The sequence below is a fragment of the Manis javanica genome, chromosome 9, assembly GCF_040802235.1.
Source record: "Manis javanica isolate MJ-LG chromosome 9, MJ_LKY, whole genome shotgun sequence".
Taxonomy (NCBI): Eukaryota; Metazoa; Chordata; class Mammalia; order Pholidota; family Manidae; genus Manis; species Manis javanica.
Genome location: NC_133164.1, coordinates 110,705,963 through 110,725,582, shown reverse-complemented (window position 1 = coordinate 110,725,582; position 19,620 = coordinate 110,705,963). Strand labels below are relative to the sequence as shown.

General features: G+C 48.0%; 1 protein-coding gene across 1 annotated transcript in view; it reads right to left on the bottom strand.

The window, feature by feature from the left end:
- The window catches only part of ZNF532 (zinc finger protein 532), a 171,769-nt gene extending 152,518 nt beyond the window's left edge, over positions 1 to 19,251 (bottom strand). Inside the window, exons 1-3 of the mRNA XM_073213151.1 lie at positions 18,814 to 19,251; positions 18,564 to 18,654; positions 12,455 to 12,715 (exon numbers count right to left, since the gene is read on the bottom strand). The gene's annotated coding sequence lies outside the window, so the exon portion shown is untranslated. The remainder of the gene's footprint in view (positions 1 to 12,454; positions 12,716 to 18,563; positions 18,655 to 18,813) is intronic.
- Positions 19,252 to 19,620: the final 369 nt, after the last annotated feature.

Here is a 19,620-nt window from a genome sequence, read left to right as displayed (position 1 = left end):
GAGTTTGTCATGCCAAGGAGGGTGGACAGAGACTGCACAGGTGGAGATCCTCCTCCCCCAGCAGTTCTTGCACTTGAATGTACTCTGAGACCCTTGTGGTATGAAGACCCATAAAATGCACCTCTGCCCCATTTCCTGTCCAAATCTCAGGGTCTGGGAATATGACATTGTAGGGAAAATGAAGTTACCAGGGCCAGGATCCTCACCTGACCCTAATCTACTTGCCCACAGTTCACGTGTAATGCTTGCAGGGTTATGCTTGCACACGTGTTGGCAATGAGCCTTTATAAGCCTTGTTGCTATATAAAGAGCTCTGCCCACTACTCTGCCTGGTGGTGGAGAGGCTCAGAGGCAGAGACAGAATTGCTGCCTGCAGACATGCCAAAGGTGGATGTGATTCTAGCACTTGACCTGCCATCATGAGAATAAAGCTTGGTATAAGACCTTTTACCTCCCAAACACTCCACTGTAGTTATTTGGTCTCTGTGAATCCAGAGTGAGCTTGCCCGGAGCTGAAATCCTCCTCAGGAGAGACAGACATGATACCATGTCCTGATTGTGTTATGTTACATGGCAAAAAGGGATTTTGCTGATGTCATTAAGGTTACAAATCAGTTGCTTTTGAGTTAATCGAAAGAGAGATCATCTGGGTGGGCCTAATCAAATCACATGAACCCATTAAAAGAGAGTTTATCTGGCTGACAGCAAAAGGGGAAGTAAGAGAGACTAAAAGCATAAGAAGGATTTGATACACTCTGCTAGCTTGAAGACCGAGGGGTCACATGCCTCTAGCAGTGGAGAGTGACCCTTAGTAGACAGCCAGCCAGGTAATGAGGACTTTAGTTTTATAACTGCAAGGAGCTGAATCTTGCCAACAACCTGAATAAACTTGGAAATGGCTTCTTCCCCAGAGCCCAGCCCAGCCAACATCTTGTTTTCAGCCTTCTGATACTCAGAGAACCTGGTTGAGCATAACCTACAGAATTGTGAGTTAATAAATGGGTGCTTTTTCAAATGGTTAAATGTGTGGCATTTGTTACCCAGAAGTAGAAAGGAACACAGCCTTCTGAATGTCAGGCATTGGGCTAGATGCTATATTGACATGGCTGCTGCCCTCAAAATCTTTCAACTTGTGGGGCAACAAATGCATGCCTGTGCAGAGAAATGTAGGATTAGAGGCCAAATGAGTGGGACATGGAAAATCACTGAAAAATCACTACTGAGAAGAGGGAGGCATGGGCTGTGGTAAAGGGGCATGGTGTCAGGGATGAGCTGGGTGGCTCCAGTTGTACTGTGAAGGTGTCCTGGGGCCCTAAAGGTACTCTATGAGTTAAGGAGAGAATACAGGGCTAAAATGTCCCTGTGTGAAAATTAATGGGCCATCCCTCATGGTGTTTATCACAGATACTATTAATAGACTGTATCCACTTTGCTCTAAGAAATGTTGCTACTGCCCAATTATCTAAAATTGTTTTTTTTCAACAGTATGTAATAAAAAGGCAGCACATTACAAGAAAAGGAATGTTTAGGAACCCAGGGGAGATTGAGCTGTCAGCCAGCTGAGGCAGGCCCTCTCCTCGGAACAGATTAATTCCTTCTTTTTATCTCTGCTGACTCTTCCCCAGGACCCTGATGGATGAGGATGTCAGTGAGGAAAACACATTGCAGACGTTTCCCTTTTCTGCAGGGCAAGAGGTGGGGAGGTAGGGAAGGAGGTTGGGCAGAGGCAGATGGGAAGAGGGAAGGGAATTGATACCTTACTGAAGTTTGGTCTGAGGGGTCTCCAGAAACATCACTCTCCAAAGGGGTCCTTTGCATCCTGCCCATTAACATCTCCAAAAACCTTGATAAATGAATGGCAAAAGCATCCACTGGCTTTGCCTTATAATGTTGCCACATTAACAGTTTGCTTTGCCATGACTGTGTGTTTATCCTTCAGATTCATAGAACATTTGCCCTCTTCCTTCCCAACCTAAAATGTCATGGTAAAGGACTGCGATCTTGGACCATGAAGAAATCATCAAAGGTCAGAAAATGTTCACAACAGCACAAATCAATTTCTTAGCTTCCATTCAATTTCAGTATCTATCTTGAGTACAACTATGGTCTGAATGTCTGTGTGCCTCCTAAATTCCTATGTTGAAATCTTACCCCCCAAGGTGATGCTGTTAGGAGGTGGGGCCTTTGGGAGATGATTAGGTTGCGTGGTAGGGCCCTCAGGAATGGGATTAGCGCCCTCCTAAAGGAGGCCTGACAGCCCCTTGCCCCTTCCACCATGTGAAGACATAGTGAAGAGACGGTTGTCTACAGAGAGAGGGCTCTCACCAGACACCAGATCTGTCAATACTTTGACCTTGGACTTCCTAGCCTCCAGAACTGTGAGAAATAAATTTCTGTTGTTTATAAGCCACCCAACTGTAGTATTTTGCCATAACAGCCCAAACAGACTAAGACAAGTACCATGGAAGCTATTTTGGGGTTTGGGTACCGGTGGGAAATAGAGGTTGGACCTGGTGTTGATTCAGTCGTCAGAGTTTGACTATCTCCTTGAGGGTATCTGTGGGTACTTTTGTGCAGGATGTAAACTCAGCTCCTGCCGCAACGGCTCTCTCAGCTGTGGCCTGCAGGGAGGTTTCCACATCACGGCCTGTCATGACTTGTTCCTGACCACTTGTCTAGTTTCATATTCGGAATTCTTCCCTACGTACTGATTGCTGCAGCCACTCTGGGCTGTTGTCTGCCTCCTCGTTACCCTGTGCTCTCTCTTCCCCTTTGAGAGCTCTTCTGTCTAAAAGCTTCTGGACACCTCCTCCTCTGTCTTCTGGACAAATGCCTACTTATTCTTCAAGTCTCAGTGCAAACTCTAGCCCTATTATGCTTTCTGTGATTGTCTCACACACGGAAGGCCTAGTTCCTCCATGCTCCCACCAACCCTTCATTGGCATGTTGCCTTGTAATTATCTGTATGCCTCAAAGGCTTTCCTTTGGACTCATCTACGAGAGGCAAAGATCCTGTTTTGTTTTGTTTGTTTTCATATGTATATCACTAACATCATTATACTTCCATAATAAACATTTGCTGACTGAATGACTATAGAGATTGTGGACTGTTGTATAGGTGACATCCGTGAAGTGACCTACACCATTATCTAGATCACTCACTGTGGGTGTTTATTATGTTGGATTTCTTGTGGAAAAGTAGCAGAATGCTGAGAAAAAGGCAGAATGCTTCAGAATGAAATCATCTGAAATGCTAACATCCCTGGGTGGGTGGGTGGCCGTGTTTGTGGTGCAAGCAAAGTAATGCTGCTTTGGACAGTACTGTGAAATGTTAAACTTCTGAGGATTTTACTTTGATAATCTATTAGAGAAGAAAAAAATAAGTAGAGACCAGTTTCCTTTTGGTGCTGGTACTCATCTGTTTTACGGATTTCAAATGCTGTTGACTTTCGGCAAGCCCAGCAGATACATCCCCGCAGCTCCTTTCCCACAGCCCCTGCTCTGATCAGCGATGGGCAAATCAATAACATGATGGGGTGTCACTTTTTTAAAACTTAATAGGGGAAAGAATAGGAGCTTTGGAGTCAGAAGACTCCTCAAGTCTTTTCCTTGACTTGGCCACTCTGCTAGTGTGACCTTAAGCACTTCGTTCCTCAATGATGTTATCTTCCAAATGTGGGTATAAGGATGACAGCAGTGATTGCTTCACAGAGCTGTAGTGACTGTGAAATGAGATACCTTAGATATTGCTAAAAGATAATTTTTTTAATGGTAAAATTATGGCTTTCAATGAAATAGATATGTCAAAAATTTTACTGAACTCACTGGTTAATGCAGACACAAGTAAGACGTTCAAACTGGTTCAAAAGAGAATTTGACTTGCAGAGATGTTTATTCCTGACAGGACATAATTCTTGGGCATTGCCATGAATAGGAATCTCCCTAAGCACTGGGAGAATTTGTGTGGTCAGCTTCCTACAACTTAACTTTTCTTCCTGCAGAGTTGTTAAGTAGCTTTAGTCAGTCAAAAAAAAAAAAAAAGAAATCCAGACTGTGCAATATATAGCATCAGACAACCCCCGGAAGGTCCAGGAGAGAACCCCCAGCGCTCTACTGCAGGGACACCAGGATTCTCTTCTGCCCTTTTCCAAGCCTGGTGATTTTCCCTGGATGCAGGGGGCTGCCCCTGGACAATCCTGCCTTGTCCTCTCTTTCTCCTGAACATCCGCATCACACGCTGACCCCACCTTGCCCTCCTCTGCACTGGACCTGATCCCAACCCGTTTTCACCATCCTTAGAGAAGAAGCTGTCCCTTCCTCCTCAAGCAGCTTTTTCCACCAAGATCATTCTCCTTTAATTAGCTTCCCTCTCTTCTGTTTTGTAACGGTTCCTTCCCCTCCTCCTGTCCCACGGCTTAGAAACATCTTTAAATCCCTCTTAACTTAAAAATAAACAAAAATATGAAACTGCTTACCTTTGTGCAGTGATGCTGTGTAGCCAAAAAACTGAACATTTTTGATGACTTCCAGCAGAAATCAATAAACTTTTTCCTGCAAAGGCCAGCTAGTAAATATTTTAGGTTTTGTGGACCATATATGGCATCTTGTTCCTATTCACTTTGTTTTTCTTTACAACTCCTAAAAAATGTAAAAGCCACTCTCAGCTCCTGGACCACAGGAAAACAGGCTGTGGGCTAATCTGGCCCACAGGCTATAGTTTCCTCATTGCCTGGTTTAGAGAATTAAGCATTTACTTTTCATGCATGTCTCTGAGACAGGGTATTGTATCTGTCCCTCTCCCCATGGATGTCGGGCATGGCCATGTGCTTGCTTGGCTGACGGAATATTAGCAAATGTGGCATGAAAAGAGCATGTCTTGGATACCTACTGGCCCAAGAAGGAAGAAAGCCACATGGAGCAGACCTGGACCCAGACCCAGCTTGGAACCATGGCAAGGGGGGGCGCAGCTCAGCTCTGCCAAACCCCTGCCAACCTGTGATGTGGTACAGTATGGATGTTGACTACTTAAGTGTGAGCTGCCTGAGTAGGGGAGTTGGTAATTGCAGTCATTTCCATTTTGATCATGAAAGTTTTAGGCTAGCATTCCTCCAAGTATGATCCAGGACCACCTGCAACATGTGATCAGAATCACCTGGGGTACCAGCTCAATGTATTTCCTGGGGCCTTACCTTAGAGAGATTAATTTGGAATACTTTGGTGGGGAGGACACCTAATACTGTGCATTACTACTAAGCTCCCTGGAGAGTTTGAGAACGGTTCAGACTTTTTATGAGAGTTCTTTAGTTCAAATTGGTAATAGCAAGTTTTGTTGGGCAACTACTATGCACCAGATGCCTTGCATATACACCTGATCTTATATTTTAAACCTTGTGAGAACACCTCTGTGATGGATATGACCATGTCTTTTTTGTAGCTAAGGAAACTGAGACTTGGAGAGGTGAAACACATAACTAGGATCACATGCCTATCAGGGGGCATGATCAGACTTACCCTGTGTTTCTGCTACTCTGCCTGCTGGCAAACTTAATTTGGTTTACAGCTGTAGTCTTACCTGACTTAGGTAATAATGCAAATCCACATGTGCTGTCAGGCCTTCTAGCCAAAAAGGTGTAGTGAAGCAAAGGGGACTAGAGCAAGGGAAAGGAAGAGGAGGATGCTGGGAAGCACTGCCTGCAAACTGTTGTCAAGGGCATGGGAGGATCAAGGGCCTGGTCTCCTGTGTCAGGGTTGATAGGCTGTTTCTGGTTCCCGGGGACATAGAGAAAGGAGGTGGGGAGGGGAGAAGGGTCAGCAAGGAAAGCAGGCCCAGGGCCAGAGGTTGAGCAGTGGTCACACATTTGAAGAAAGCAAACATCCACACATGTTACATTCCCTTAGAATTGCCCATAGAGGGTGTTTAAAATGCTGTTTCTCAGGCTACCTCCCCAGATTCAGACTCAACAGGTTGAGGGACACCTAGGGATCTTACTTTTCAGCAAGCTTTCTGAGTCTAATGCTGCTGTTTTTAAAGCACAGTTTGCAAAACACTGAGCTAAAGAAATGATTCATAAATGTTAGATTTTCTCTTTGAAAAAAATTACAGAAGGACTATATATGTACTGTAAGTAAATTCTAAAATGCAGAAAAACAAAAGGAAAAAGAACCACTTGAAACCCCCCAGTCAGGGGTATTAACTACTATGGACAGTTTGATGTACACTCTTCCACATTTTTCCTGTGTGTTATGTGCAGGCCATTATAGATGGGGCCATACACTGTGTATTACTCTGTGGCTTGATTTTTCCACTTAACAATGCATCTTAACACACCAGTCCATGTCAATAAATATAAATTTATGGTATTCAGGTATCAGTGGAGATACTTGTTTTAGGGGATGGTCTGGACCTTCTCTCTCTTCAACTTGCATTATCTTATCTAGCAAATACCTACCTGCCTTGGTTACAGCCAGAATTTGGGTTCATTTCTGAACCCAGTGCCCTGCATTCAGCTACACTTCACAGAATCTTGCCTGAGCTGGGAAGCAGGGAGCTCGTGGTTCATTCTGGACATGGAGCATCCTTTCCTGGCCTTCTGGCCAAATGCTCCAGGGCTTCTAGAAGCAGTCAGGGGAATTTTTAGACTCTGACGCTAATCTTGAGAGTTCCCTGCTCCAAAGGACTGTCAATCTGCAAGGCTTGCAGCTTTGGGTTATACCAGCTGTCAGTCCCAAGTCCCACCTCCCTACTGCCCACCTACTAGAACCTATGGGGAATAGGTTCAGGGCTGATTCAAGGACTGAAATGTAAGCCAGGCAAAACTGGAGCAGCTGCCTTTGAACTGCAGGGATTGCTGCCGGCCCCCACCCCGACCCCCACCCCCACCCCCGCATACCCCCCCAGGGCTCACCAGCCTGGCACCACCCCAGAGGTCCCTGCAACAAGGCAAAGTTCAAATCTACAGCAACTGGGAAGTGCATTTGGGAACAATCAGGGGCCCCTGACCTCTGACATGTGACCCCAGGGCCACCTTCCCTGCCAGACTGTATTTGAATCTTTGGAACCAACTTTAAAAATGTGTTGTAGAGGCCCATTTTTGAGAAGAAATGAACTTAAAATACAATCTCTAGCAAACTTTTCTAAAAAAGTAAGTGGGATAATTGGCTTCAGCCTTAGAAACAAACAAAACACGAAGCAAACCCTGTAACCTCCAGTTTGGGACTGTAGAGGGGGCCTGCATTTGTATTTTCCTGGTGCTTTTATGACCTAAGAGCCGGCCTGCCTACCTCTGGATTGGGGCCAGCGGCACAAAGCCGGGCTATCACAGAGCAGTTTCGGAAATGAGGGTCTAGAATGGAATTTCCTCCCCATGCCCTCCGGTCTGCAGCCTCCTCACTCGGCTACCCCCTCTGGAAGCCTCTGGGCCCAGCTCTGCGCAGAGCTGGAGAACAAAAGGACTGTTTCTCTGAGTTTTCCCTGGATCCCAGTGAGCCTTGCGTTGTACACAAATTCCATAAAAGCAACTCTTATGTGCCCTTTCCAGTGCTAAATTTCTGAAAGCATAAAGTGAATCAAGTGCTGCATATGTGAGGAGCCTACTATGTGTAAATCTCTGTGGGGGATACAAAATCACATATTGTAGCTAAGAGCCTTACCCTCAGAGAGCTTACTGTTTAGGTGGAATGTCATAACGAGTCACAGCCCAAGGGAAAAATCAACTTACAATTCAAGGCAGCAATCCAAGCGATCATTTGACTGAGGAAAGTACAGGTGTCAGGAGTTCAGTAAACGTGAGATGTCTGCTGAAAATCTTCTCTATTAGACAAGACAGGGGATCACAAAGACCCTGACGTGGTAACTTGTCTCAGAAGATGGCTGCCATAATTCTTTCCTTCCTGGTATGCACGCAGGCTCCCCCTCAGAGAGAGGGAATCTATGTCTTCACCTCCTAGAATCTCGGCTGGCCTGGGACACCTTTGACGAATGGAATTTAGTGGAGGTTATCCTGTGCTAGTTAGTTTCAAGTCTAGCCTTTAAAAAGACCAACAGTTTCTGCATCTTCTGACTTAGAACCCAGCTCACACGCTGTGAGGAAATCCCAAGAAGCCGCACAGCGGTCCAAATGGAGGGCAATTCAGACCCCAGGACCACAGCCCCAGCTGACTCCTGCCAGGAACACCACCTTGCCAGCTATGTGAGTGAACCACCTTGGAAAGAGATCCTCCAGCCCCACCCATCCACCTCCGCTGACACTGCGAGGAGCAGATAGGAGCCGCCCAGCCCTGCCTCAGCTGCAAAACTGCACGCAGATCAAGGACAGGTGTTGCATTCAAGCATCTCACACCAGTCCTACAAAGACGGCATTATTATTATTATCCCCGCTTTGTAGGGGAGGCGCCGAGGTGAAATAGTAAAGCAAACTATGCATGATAGTCCGGCTGACAAGTGGGGAAATCACGAGAATATGGTATGTGTCCCAGGGTTGGTGCACACACCAGTTTGGCAAGAGGCAGGGATATTAATTAGGAAGTTGTGTGATATAAGACAGGAAGATGGATGGGTCGAGTTTGAATTAAGGAGTGACTCACATGCCAGGATAAGAAGTTAGCACTTCATTTAATAATGGCCATTTAAAAGTGGCCACTGAAGGCTTTTAAGTAGAAGAAAAAGGATAAAAATAACTTAGACAAGTGCTGGACACCAGATAGTTTGAAGGGATGAGGGGCTGTAAGCAAATGGCCCAGCAAAGGGAGAGAATTATTTGGGAGGAAGTGACAGGGGCTTGCCGCCTAGGGTGCCAGCAACGGGAACAGAAACACACATGCCAAGACTTTTAAAAAACCATTGATAGGATTCCATGGTCCATGGCTCCAAAAATTTGAATCTGAGTGTCCCAAAGGAGAAAGGTTTGGGTGATACCACTAACGAAAGTGGTAATGCAGGAAAAAGAGTCTGTTTGGGAAGACAGAAGTGTATCATATGAACTCAAAAAGTGATCCTGGAACTGGAACAGGACTGAGGAAGATGAATTTAGTGTCAGATAAGCTGCAGCAGAAGAGCTGACAGAGCATGAAGTGGTGGGAATCACGACCCCGTCCTTGAGTAGTTTGTGGATCCTGAGTTCTCTCTTACATACAGTCACACATATGTACACACATGTACTCTCAATACCTAACCACACACACATACACAAGTGTGCCCACAAATGCACAATTACATGTATGTACACAGTGTACGTGCAGCACACACACATACATACACAAGTGTATTCACAATACATCATCATGCATACACACACCCTCCCCACATAGCAAGAACAGTACATATTAAACAATAATAAAAAGAATAAACTTTCCAAATGTTTGGTACTGAGATAGAATTTGTGGGTGATCTAGAAGGAAAGGTCCCTGGTCCGGCAGCATCCAAAGGGCTACAGCTAGCACACATTCTTTAATGACACAGAACATTCCATCCATCTCATGAATGACTGTAATTTGTTGAACTATGCTTGTAAGTTTCATACATTTATGAAGTTGATCATTTTGGCTGTTATAAATAACGCAAAAATGAAAGTGCCTATAAATAATTTTTTCCATGCATCTGATTATTCTCTGAAGATAGATTCCTAGAAATGGAATTAGTGGGCTGCAGGGTGATAATTTAAGAGTATTTATGATACTCACTGCTAAATAGCCTGCTAAAAATATTGCCAATTCACTTTTTTTCCAACAGTGTCTAAGAGGCCTGTCCTACTGCTTGGGTTACAGTGGAATGAAGAGGACATATAGCTGTATACTCTGTATGACCTTTTTGTAAATTAAATATGTGAAAGTAGATGAAAAGATAGCCCACAATGTTAACAGTGCCTAACTCTGGTGTTGGGGGTTTATGGGTGACCAAATTTTCTTCTTTATACCTTTCTGTATTTTATAAATTTCCTAAATAGTATGTGTATTCATTTGAAAACATTTTCTAAGCAGAAAAAGTAATATGACAGAAAGCATACTCTGCTTAAGTCAGGAAAACTGTGTTGTCCCATGTGTCCAGCTGTAGGGTCCTCTTGGACACACCACTCAGCCCCACGGGGCTTTGCTCTCTCAAACAGCCATCAACAGGCACTTAAAAAAAATACCTTTCCCAGACTAACTGAATCCGAATTTGTTTGGTGGAGTGGAGCCTAGCATGGTGGCCCATGTAGCCTAATGTCAGTTCAGGGAAGCACACCCCTTAGCCAAAGATCTAAGAAAGGCCTTCATCACCACACTGCAGACTTCACCCCACTGAGCTGCTGATGTCTTTGGGGGAAGGAGAGAATGACAGGGTGGTGCTGGGTGAGGTCCACCTTTACAGGTATGTCTGTCTCAGCTGCAGGCAGAGGTCACCTGGTTCCTACCCACCAACATTTACAGACAATGAGTCAGAACCAAAGTCGGCCTCTCAGAGGGCATTCAGTCTCTCCATTCCAAGTGCCAGTGAGATCAGAACAGTAAAGTCAGGCAGCCGCTGGCTTTGACCCTCCCTTCCTGTGTGAGGGAAGCAAAACTGGTGGTCTCCCTTTCTGGGGGGTTTGTGGTTGAGAAGAGGGAGGCACAGGAGGGGCAGAAGGGAGAGGAGGGACACAGGCCTGTGGCCTGCTGCTTCCTCGGGACCAATGGGGAGAGGACACCTCATGCTGGCCGGGCTCCCAGCCTCCTCTGAAGCCTGGAGATTAGGGCAATTTAATCCTCTGCTCCTCTTCTCTGGCTATTTCTGTGGGGAAGGAGGTGGGGCGGGCTGCCTGTTCCCTCAGCAACAGGGCCTGGCCCGGCTCCATTGCGGGGAGGGCCCCAGCTGGGAAAAGCAGTGCGGGAAGGAAGGGAGAGGCCGGCCTTCCCAGGACTTCCCTTCTCAGAGGTGGCAGAAGCTGTAGACACCCTAGAGCCCTCGGTTCCAGAGGGGAGGGGAGCAGTCTGGGTCCCCCATCCCTCTGGGCGGAGAGGAGAAGGCCAGAGAGGGGCCTGAGGGCATAAATACCTGAGCTCTTTGTTTACAGGCTGAAGCGAGGATGCAGCCAGACTTGGCTGCAGGCTGGGGGAGGAGGTGTTAGAAAGAGCCCCAGGGCAAGCTTCCCCTTTGATGATGAGAGGAGGAGGCCAGTCCCCGACAGCCCTGCTGGGCGGCTGCTCCTGGCCCTCAGCCCTGAGGCCGCATGCTTGGCATCTGTCAAAAGACTAGGTATTCTCAGCATTTCAATTTTGGGAGCTTCTTAAAAGCTTCTCCCTGAAAACACCTCCTCCTGCGTGGCCCTGCAAGGGTTCTGAGCTCCAGGCCCACGATCTCCCTTATACCCTCTCCTTCAGCTGGTTTCTTCATGTCCATTCCCCCCTACATTCCTCCTTCCCATTTATCCCTTATATTTCCTTCTCTCACACATACCCACTACAAAAACAAATTAAAATCTCCCACCCTTTTGGTTTTCTTCCAGATTTTGGCAAATCTTGCATTTACTCCGTAAGATTCTTTTCATGGACTAAAGAAGTGTGGATGGAATTACAATAATAAAAATTAAATTTGTGTATGAATCTGGGAAGAATTTAATGAATGGAGAGACATGCCAGGTCTCTGGTAGGAAGACTCAAAAATCTAAAGCCTGCCATCCTCTTTCTGGTGTGTTTTCCAGCAGGATAATAAAAGTTCTGATGGCCCTAAGGGCTCAACACGACCCTCTAGGCCTGGAGACACAAGAAACCCTGTGAACTGGACATGCAGCACGCTTTAGGTGGGTTCTGTCTTTAACCGTTTTAAATGTCTTGCTACTTAAAGACATGAGCTTCCAGGTTTAAAAACACACCACTTTTCCCAACCGTACCTAAGGAGTAAGATGTTAGTATTTTCCACGTGTGATTTAATGAAGTCCCTTAAAAATAAATGTCTTCTGGAGGGATAACCTTGCTGCTAGTAATTCCCATAATGCCATTTCCTTAGGGACCACTGAGTCAACTTGGAAAATGTCATGATATTGAAAATCACATTGAAGAGACTCCATCCCCGTTTCATGAGGCACCATTTCATTGCTGACTGCATCTTCAGCGGAGAAGAACCGTACCCGGGGTCCAGTAGAACAGAGCACGTCAACCCAAATCTAACCCTTCCCAAACACACCCCTCCACCCCACACAAATGACAAGATCCCAGTTCATGCGCACAGGGAGGAATGGGACCGCAGACCAGAGCCTTTCTTGTGGTGGCCAGCACAGCTTTCCCGACCCTTCCATGGCCGCGCTGCACTGAACCTCCCTTAGTTCACCTGCAGCTTCGGCAGATGGTTGTGGGGATTAAGGTAATGCATGTGTGTTGAGCATGGAGCTCAGTGCCCAGTGCCTGGAAGCAACAGTAACTCTGTCTGTGACCTCTGGGCCCTGGGAATGTGCCTGTGTTATTTCCATGGCTCACAGGAAGCTACTGCACAAGGACAACTCACCTTGACTCACTGAGATGGAAGCTCAGGCAGGTTCAATAACTTGCCTACGGTCACCTTGTCAGGTCGATGGTGCAGTCTGGATTCGAACCCCAAGTGCTCAGCAACACATAAGCTCCTTCCAAAGCAGCCATGCCTGCACTGCATCATGACCGAATCACCAATGGTTTGCTGACCTGAGTCCTGGGAAATGAGAGCAGCCCACTCTGTCCAAGCATTTGAGTGGACTGGAGGCAGTCCTTTGGCAGATGGTGGCTGAACCGCCTAGGAAGCAGGTGGAGAGAGAACAAAGTCAATGAAGAGCCATGTTTTGCAGCTCCTTCGGAGGGCTTGCAGTCCTGCCCAGGGCCTCCCGCAAGACTGGAGTTTGAAGGCCCCGAGAACTTCTTCACATAAAGATGGAGGTCCCACACTGGTGTGATTTTAGTGGAAGGGAAGGTATTGGATTCACATGGTCTAATAGGAAATGTGCCTGAAGGGTCAATATTAAAGAATCATTCTCTGAGGTCTTTAGTCTTTTTAGAGCCCTCTTTTCAAAGGACAATGCTTACAAGAAGGCGATCCCTACAGTGATGGTGCCGTCTTCCAGGGAAGCAATAAAGCCCCACTTCTCTGGGGTTGACGAGCAGTGGGGGTGCAGACAAGAGAGGGGGAGAAGGGGTACCAAAGGAGAGAGGCAGGAGGTTCTGCCCACCCTGTCCTGGGAAGCACCTTTGATTTGGTATTTGTTTTACGATCTCTGCTGGGTGTTGTACTCTTCGCTACTTTTTGACCAAGAATGGGTTGACTGAGAGGGTGGTGGGGGTGAATGGTGGAGAGTCAGGGACTAAGTAGCAGTGGGTGGATGAGAGGGCAGTTGTCTCTCACACCCCACCACACCCCAGTAGTATTTTTAGAGAATAACAGTGCCACCTGGTGGCTACTAACATGCAAAGACTCCTCTAAACCCTAACTGAAGAATAAATACACGCGTTGTTATTCTCTGCTTATTTACTACTCTAGTTTCCCACAGTCGAAACTCCCTCTTCTCTCCTGTCCTTTTCTCAGAAAATGAGCCAAACCATAAATGTACTTCTGAGAAGTGCTTGACAGCATTCGCTGTGGTACTCTGGGTAAGAGAAATAATACTCAGAAAACAGCTTCCAAACAGACCTCCAAGTCATCAGTATCTTAATCCCCTGGCACTGTGCTTATTTGGGAAAGCAGCAGCAGGCCGGAGGAGTAGAGATCCGTGAAGGAAAGCCTTAATTTCAGGAATTGATTCCAGCCATTGTCCAACATTTGGATTTTCAAAAAATCTGTAAATTACCAGAAGAGCAGAGAACCCTTCATTACCAATATCATCAATTTCTGCTTCTCTGACCCAAGCTCCGTCTCTCCAGTGACAGCTCCTCTCACTTTGCTGCAATTAAAAGAAATGCCCTCCATGTGTATCACTGAGGTCCCCCCTGACCCCAGTGCCAGGCACTGCTTAGGGGGCTCCTCCCACAGTTGGTGACATCAGGACGGATGCAGTCACACACTCTAGGCTTTGTTTCCCTGCCAGGGACTCCGAAGACCAGGTCCCAGATGATCTTTCACTCCCCAAATCAACGAGAGCACATACAGAACAAGCGTAACTCACTGCCTGGCACACCGTTAAGTGTCCTGTATCAATGTTCCTAATACATATGGAACTAACAGCTGTTACCTGAAAGCAACACAAATTTTTAAGTGCTTCGGGATTTTACAAGGACTCAGTACAAGGTATCCAGATTTTCAGCTCTGAGATATTTTATTTATGTAGAAGTTCAAAGAGTTCTTTCCAAATGCTCTTGCGAATCCTCACAAAATCGCCCGGAAGCAAATGACCAGAAACGGGAACTCTGGCAAAACATTTATCTGAATAATATGGCTGGAGAGTCAGGATAAGGCAAGTTCTTACAATCCCCCATCCCCCTCAAGTGGACAGTAGTAAAGCTCCCTCCTAAGCCACCAGGTTTTTCCACTGTAAGTTCTAGGTAAGGGAGACTCCGTATTTGTCCCAAGGCAGTAAGGAATAAAACTGAAAAATAATTCTAGATTAGTCCCTAAGCAGCACATTAGGGAGGAGAGTTGTAGGGCTCACATGGTCCGTTCTCCTCCTCTCCACCCGAGTATACACGTGAAATTGGCTGAAGTATCCGGGGGACCTTAAGGGTAAGACACAGAGAGGAGTGCTGGAAGGGCCACCAGACGGGCTTGCAGGGGGCTTTGGGCGGGGGAAGAGCCGTCTCCTTGGCCGCCTGTGTTCCTGGCCCCAGCGCCTCTTCCTCCATTCTAAAGAGCATCCCTCCAGTCTCTGCCTCTGTCATCACCTCGCCTTCTCCTTCATCCCTAGCCCTCCCTCCCTTCCTGTTATAAGGCCGTGATGACAAGGGCCCACCCAGCACTGCAGGATTATCTCCCACCACAAGACTATTACTTAGTCTGCACAGTCCATTTGCCATATGATGTAACCTCTGCAAGGTTCTGGGGTTAGGATGTAGACTGCTTTGGAGGCCATTATCCTGCCTCCCACTCTGGGAAATCAGTGCAGAGAGACTAAACGGCCTTGCAAGGAGGAACTTCTGTAATATGGAAATCTTCCCATAATGTCCATTTCTCTAAATCCGAGGACTAGGGAATGTTTCGCCTATGCGTTGCCCACTGGAGTTCTGACATGCGCAAATGAGAGCTCTGCCTGTTGACATGTTCCCCATCACAGTGACAAGGGAGGTCATTCCTGGGACGGTCCTGAGTCAGGGGTGCTGAGACCTTGGAGCAGCACAGACTTCTTCCTCCAGAAAGCACAGGAAGTCCTTTAAAGTCCAGCTACCACTTGGGCAGGCCACATGGGTTGACAGGAAGAGGCCCTTGGCCACAGCAGTCATGGGGAATGGAAAATGGATTTCATAACAACCAAAGCACATTGAGTTCTTTTTGACCGTCTCTGATGAGACTGTTTCTGGCTTTGAATTAGCAACAGGAGTCCTGACGCGAGCCACATACCCCAAAGATAATCATTTCCTTCTGCTTTTCAATAGAATCAGTTTCAAGGTAAGAGCTCTCCCCAGAGACAAGTTCAAATTGCCTTCACAATTACAAACCCCCCTCATGGGTGCCATTCAAACGGAGTGGACGCCACGCCACCTCCCCCAGGGAGGAAAGACAATGATGTGGCATCCACGGGTCCCTGAACCTAACCAGATGGCCCTGGTCCTGAATCGTCTGTCCAGTTCTCAGGTCTTGTGGTGGATTCTGGGACATGATCTGGCCCGTGAGCACCTGGGTGCCTCTGACTCTGGGCATTGCAGCATGAGCCAAGCAGGCCCCAAGCATCCTGACTAACTGCTGCCCTTTTATCCTTTGAAGTCTCCAATGAGAGATTCCATGAGCCATGGTCCCCGGGGGGTCAGCACTGAGGTCACAGTGACCACACTCCCTGGGCTCTGCTGGTGGGTTCCCCGCAGCCTTGATTTCCCGCTCTCCTTTCCCCCTGAAGAGGAGCGGTCTGTCTGTGAGGTTTTGGCTAGCCCCACGTTTAGGATAAGCATACTTGCCTTTTCCAGGGCTCTAACTTCTTACAGAACTCTTTCAGTCTTTTCATTGCATTAGGGAGACAAATCTTCATGGGGGGGTGTATCAGGTAGGAACTTGTTAGGCTGCAAACCCAGAAGGCGTGGCTGCTGCTGAGCAAATGGCCAGGCAGGGTTTCTCAGGGCTGTTGACCTCTAGGGCCAGGCAATCCTTTACTGTAGGGGTGGTCGTGTGAATTGTAGATATTTTGCAACATCTGGCTTCTAACCACTAGATGAGCAGCTCTCAATGGGAAGGTGGTCATTTTGTCTCCAGAGGACATTTCACAATGCTTGGAGACATTCTTAGTTGTCACAAATAACAACCTAAACCGTGGAGCAAGAGGGTGGTGCTGGTGGCATCTAGTAGGCCGAGGTCTGGGATGCTGCTAAAATGTCCTGCAATTCACAGGACAGCTCCCAACAACCCCCAAATTTCAATAGGGCCAAGACTGAGAAACCCTGGTTTAAAGAAACTGAAACGGCCATTTAAGCTGGTCCAACAGGATGGGAGGAGAGAAATCCCAAGAGAATGACAGCCCCCCAAAACAGAATTCATATCCTGTTTTCTCTACAAAGCCTCTCTCATCTCCTAGACTCTGCTGATAAGAGCCAGAAACAGTTCATTTTAACTGATAATTACTGGGATGAGAAAGCTCATGGGAGGCACCATGTGGCAGAGCCACGGCAGATGCGGTGCAGGAGAGAGGGGCACCCGTTCCGTGGTTAGGAGGGCTGACAGCGTGCAAGCGAGAGCTAATTTGTATGTGCTTCTAACTGGGACAAGGGACTGTGAAAATTCGAAGAGCCACGGAAGGCAGCCGCCTTTGGCGGTGTGAGCGCTGACAAGGTGGAGAACACAGCGCAACAAACCCTGAACAGATCCGATGCAGACTGGCCCACAGAGGCAGCAGGCAGGGCTGGCTCCATATGCTCTGTGCCTTTTGTTGTTTGGGTTTTGTTTTTTCTCGTATCCAATCTCTGTTGGAACACTTACCTCTCCAAGTACATTCAAATATCACCCACTTATATGAAAGTAGGCCTTCATGATGAAAAATAATGAACACATAACAAAGGGAAAAAGGCAAGTGTCTGTGTGCATAAATGCCTCAGCTACCAATTGATCAGCCCCTGGGCACTGAAGGCTCTATTTTTTGTATTGTAAGTATAGCCAGGTGATGCGAAATAAATAGATGTGGGTTGTCACCAATTAACAGTAGCTGCTGGATCATTCTCCACACCCCGCCGCCAGTGACAATGTGGTAGGTACAGGTTGAGGGGGAAGAGGAGATAGAGAAAAGGAGAGGTTAGCTAAAATCACCATCTGCTTAGCTGCCTGGTGCACCTGAAATAACATTATTTTCAAACCTTTTTTTTTTCTACCTATAGTTAGCTTGGAATAGAACAGCTAAAATGCATTTTAAAAAATGAAGTACAGGAAAATAGAAAATCATTCCCTATTTCCTGTTCTACTTTTCCCCCTTGCCCTTTTGGATCAAGATAACACAACCTTTCTGGGCTTCCTGCAAGCCAGGTGCTCTCAGGTTAAAGTGCTTTAAAGTCAAGAATGAAGAAGGGACAGGCGGAGGAAGGTCTTTCCCAGGCAGCTTGTTCCCAAGACATGTTGGAGTGTTAGAACATTCTGGATTTTTGCAGGTCCTTTGGAGACATTGTTTTTTGGCAGGGGGGCACTAAGGCCAAAACAGAGGGTATGTGGCGGAAAGAGGTGGCTGGCTGGTGAGCATGCATGTAAATGCCCCCATGGTTGTGAATATTCTTCTTCAAGTTTCTATGTGGAAATTTACGAATCAAAATGGACAGACTTTGGACAATTCTGGCTCATCAGGGCTGGTGACTCTGACATTGTTCAAAGATGGGGAAGTCACTCTCCCACGGCTTGGGCTCCTGTGGACAGGAGCCCCCAGTCCATTGGCGCTGCACTTTGGCACCCTGACTCAAGGCATCCTTAGCCCAGGTCACTGGAGCCAGCCTTCTGGTCCAAATCCAGGCTCCCCCAGTTACTTCCTCTGTGACTTTGGCAAGTCAGCTATCCTTCCCCACCACCTACTTCAGTTTCCTCTGGTGTAAAATGGGCCTAATAACAGCACCTCCATCACAAAGGCCTGAATGAGGAAAGTCCTTAGGACAGGCAGGTTCGGAGTAGGTGCATAGCCATTATATTATTAGGGTTCAAGTTATGTCCTGCTCAGCTTTGTAGCTCATCATAGGCCAAATATTTAATGCATTTTACTGCTTATGGTCTTTTTGGTCTTAACTACTTATCATTTACCACTTACATAACATACAGATAATGCTCAAAGTGATATTTGAGAGGGTTTGTAAGAGCCTGTGTCCTGTTTCTGAATGTGGGCTGGGGCACTCACTACCCCTTCCAGATGGGCAGCAGGCTGGGTGTGGCCAGTGTTCCGGGAAGGCCTGGGGGAGGATGTACAGGATGTAACAGCCCCTGCCTCCCAGGGCTGAGGTGCTGGAAAATTCATAGGTGCACAATGGCCTGAGAAACCTCTCACACCCACCTTGGAATTCTTCCTGTATTTCTCTGAGCAAAATCTTTCTCCAGGTCTCTGCTTTTCCTTTGAGATTCCCTGGATCCGTGTGCCTCAGGTTCTGTACATGAAAAAACCACAAATAAAAACTCTGGAGTGGCAACCATGTGAACGCACTTAACACTACTGCCCTTTACACTTAAAATGGCTAAGATGGTAAATTTTATGTATATTTTACTGCAATTAAAAATAATTTAAAACATCATTAAAAACAACGAACCAACTAACTAGGCTGGGAGAGACTAAGGGCCTTCGTTCATGACTGACACCCGATTCTGGGAGGCTCAGTCCCGAGGCCCCCAGGCAGGCAGTGGTCCGGGTCCCTTGCTGGGGGGCAGGCGTGGAGCTCAGGGGGAACTGCGGGCTCCCCACTCCCGTGCCCTGGGCCTTCCCAGCAGGGCCGGTGGGCCCCTCTCCTCGGGGGAGGTCGTGCGGCCACGCCATGCCCGGCCGCGGCGCTCGGGGCCTCCCCTCTCCCTTCGGGGCGTGGCAGTGGGAGGGCGGGAGCGAAGGCGCGCGGCCCTCGGGGTCCAGGCCCCGCCGCGCCGGGCCGCGCCGCAGCCCCTCCCCGGCGGCCCCCTTCCCGCCGCGGCCGAAAGCCCCCGCGGACGGAGACGCCCGGGCCGGGCGGGACTCCAGGCTCGTCGGAACGCGAACTGCTTCCCCCTGCGTCCTTCCCGCGGGCAAGGGGAGGTGAGGGCCGCCGGACCCAGAGCCCGGGACCGCCGCGGGCCTCTGCTGCCCCCTGCCGGCCACCGCGCTCGCACCACCCGCGGGGAAACCCGGGCCCCGGGCAGCCCGCAGACCTGCCCCGCCCCCCGGTCCTCACACTGTCCCCACGCAGGTTCTCCGCCGGGTCCCGCCTGCGTTTTTCACGGCGCAACTCCCCTTTCGTGATATAGGCTGGTTTTATCCATAGCAGGCCATCTCCTGGTGACCAGGCCTGAGCCCCCCCTAAGGGTTGGGTGAGTTTCAGCTGTGGCCGGGGGGTGGGCTCGGGCTCCTAGTGTCCCTGGGGAGGGGGGCG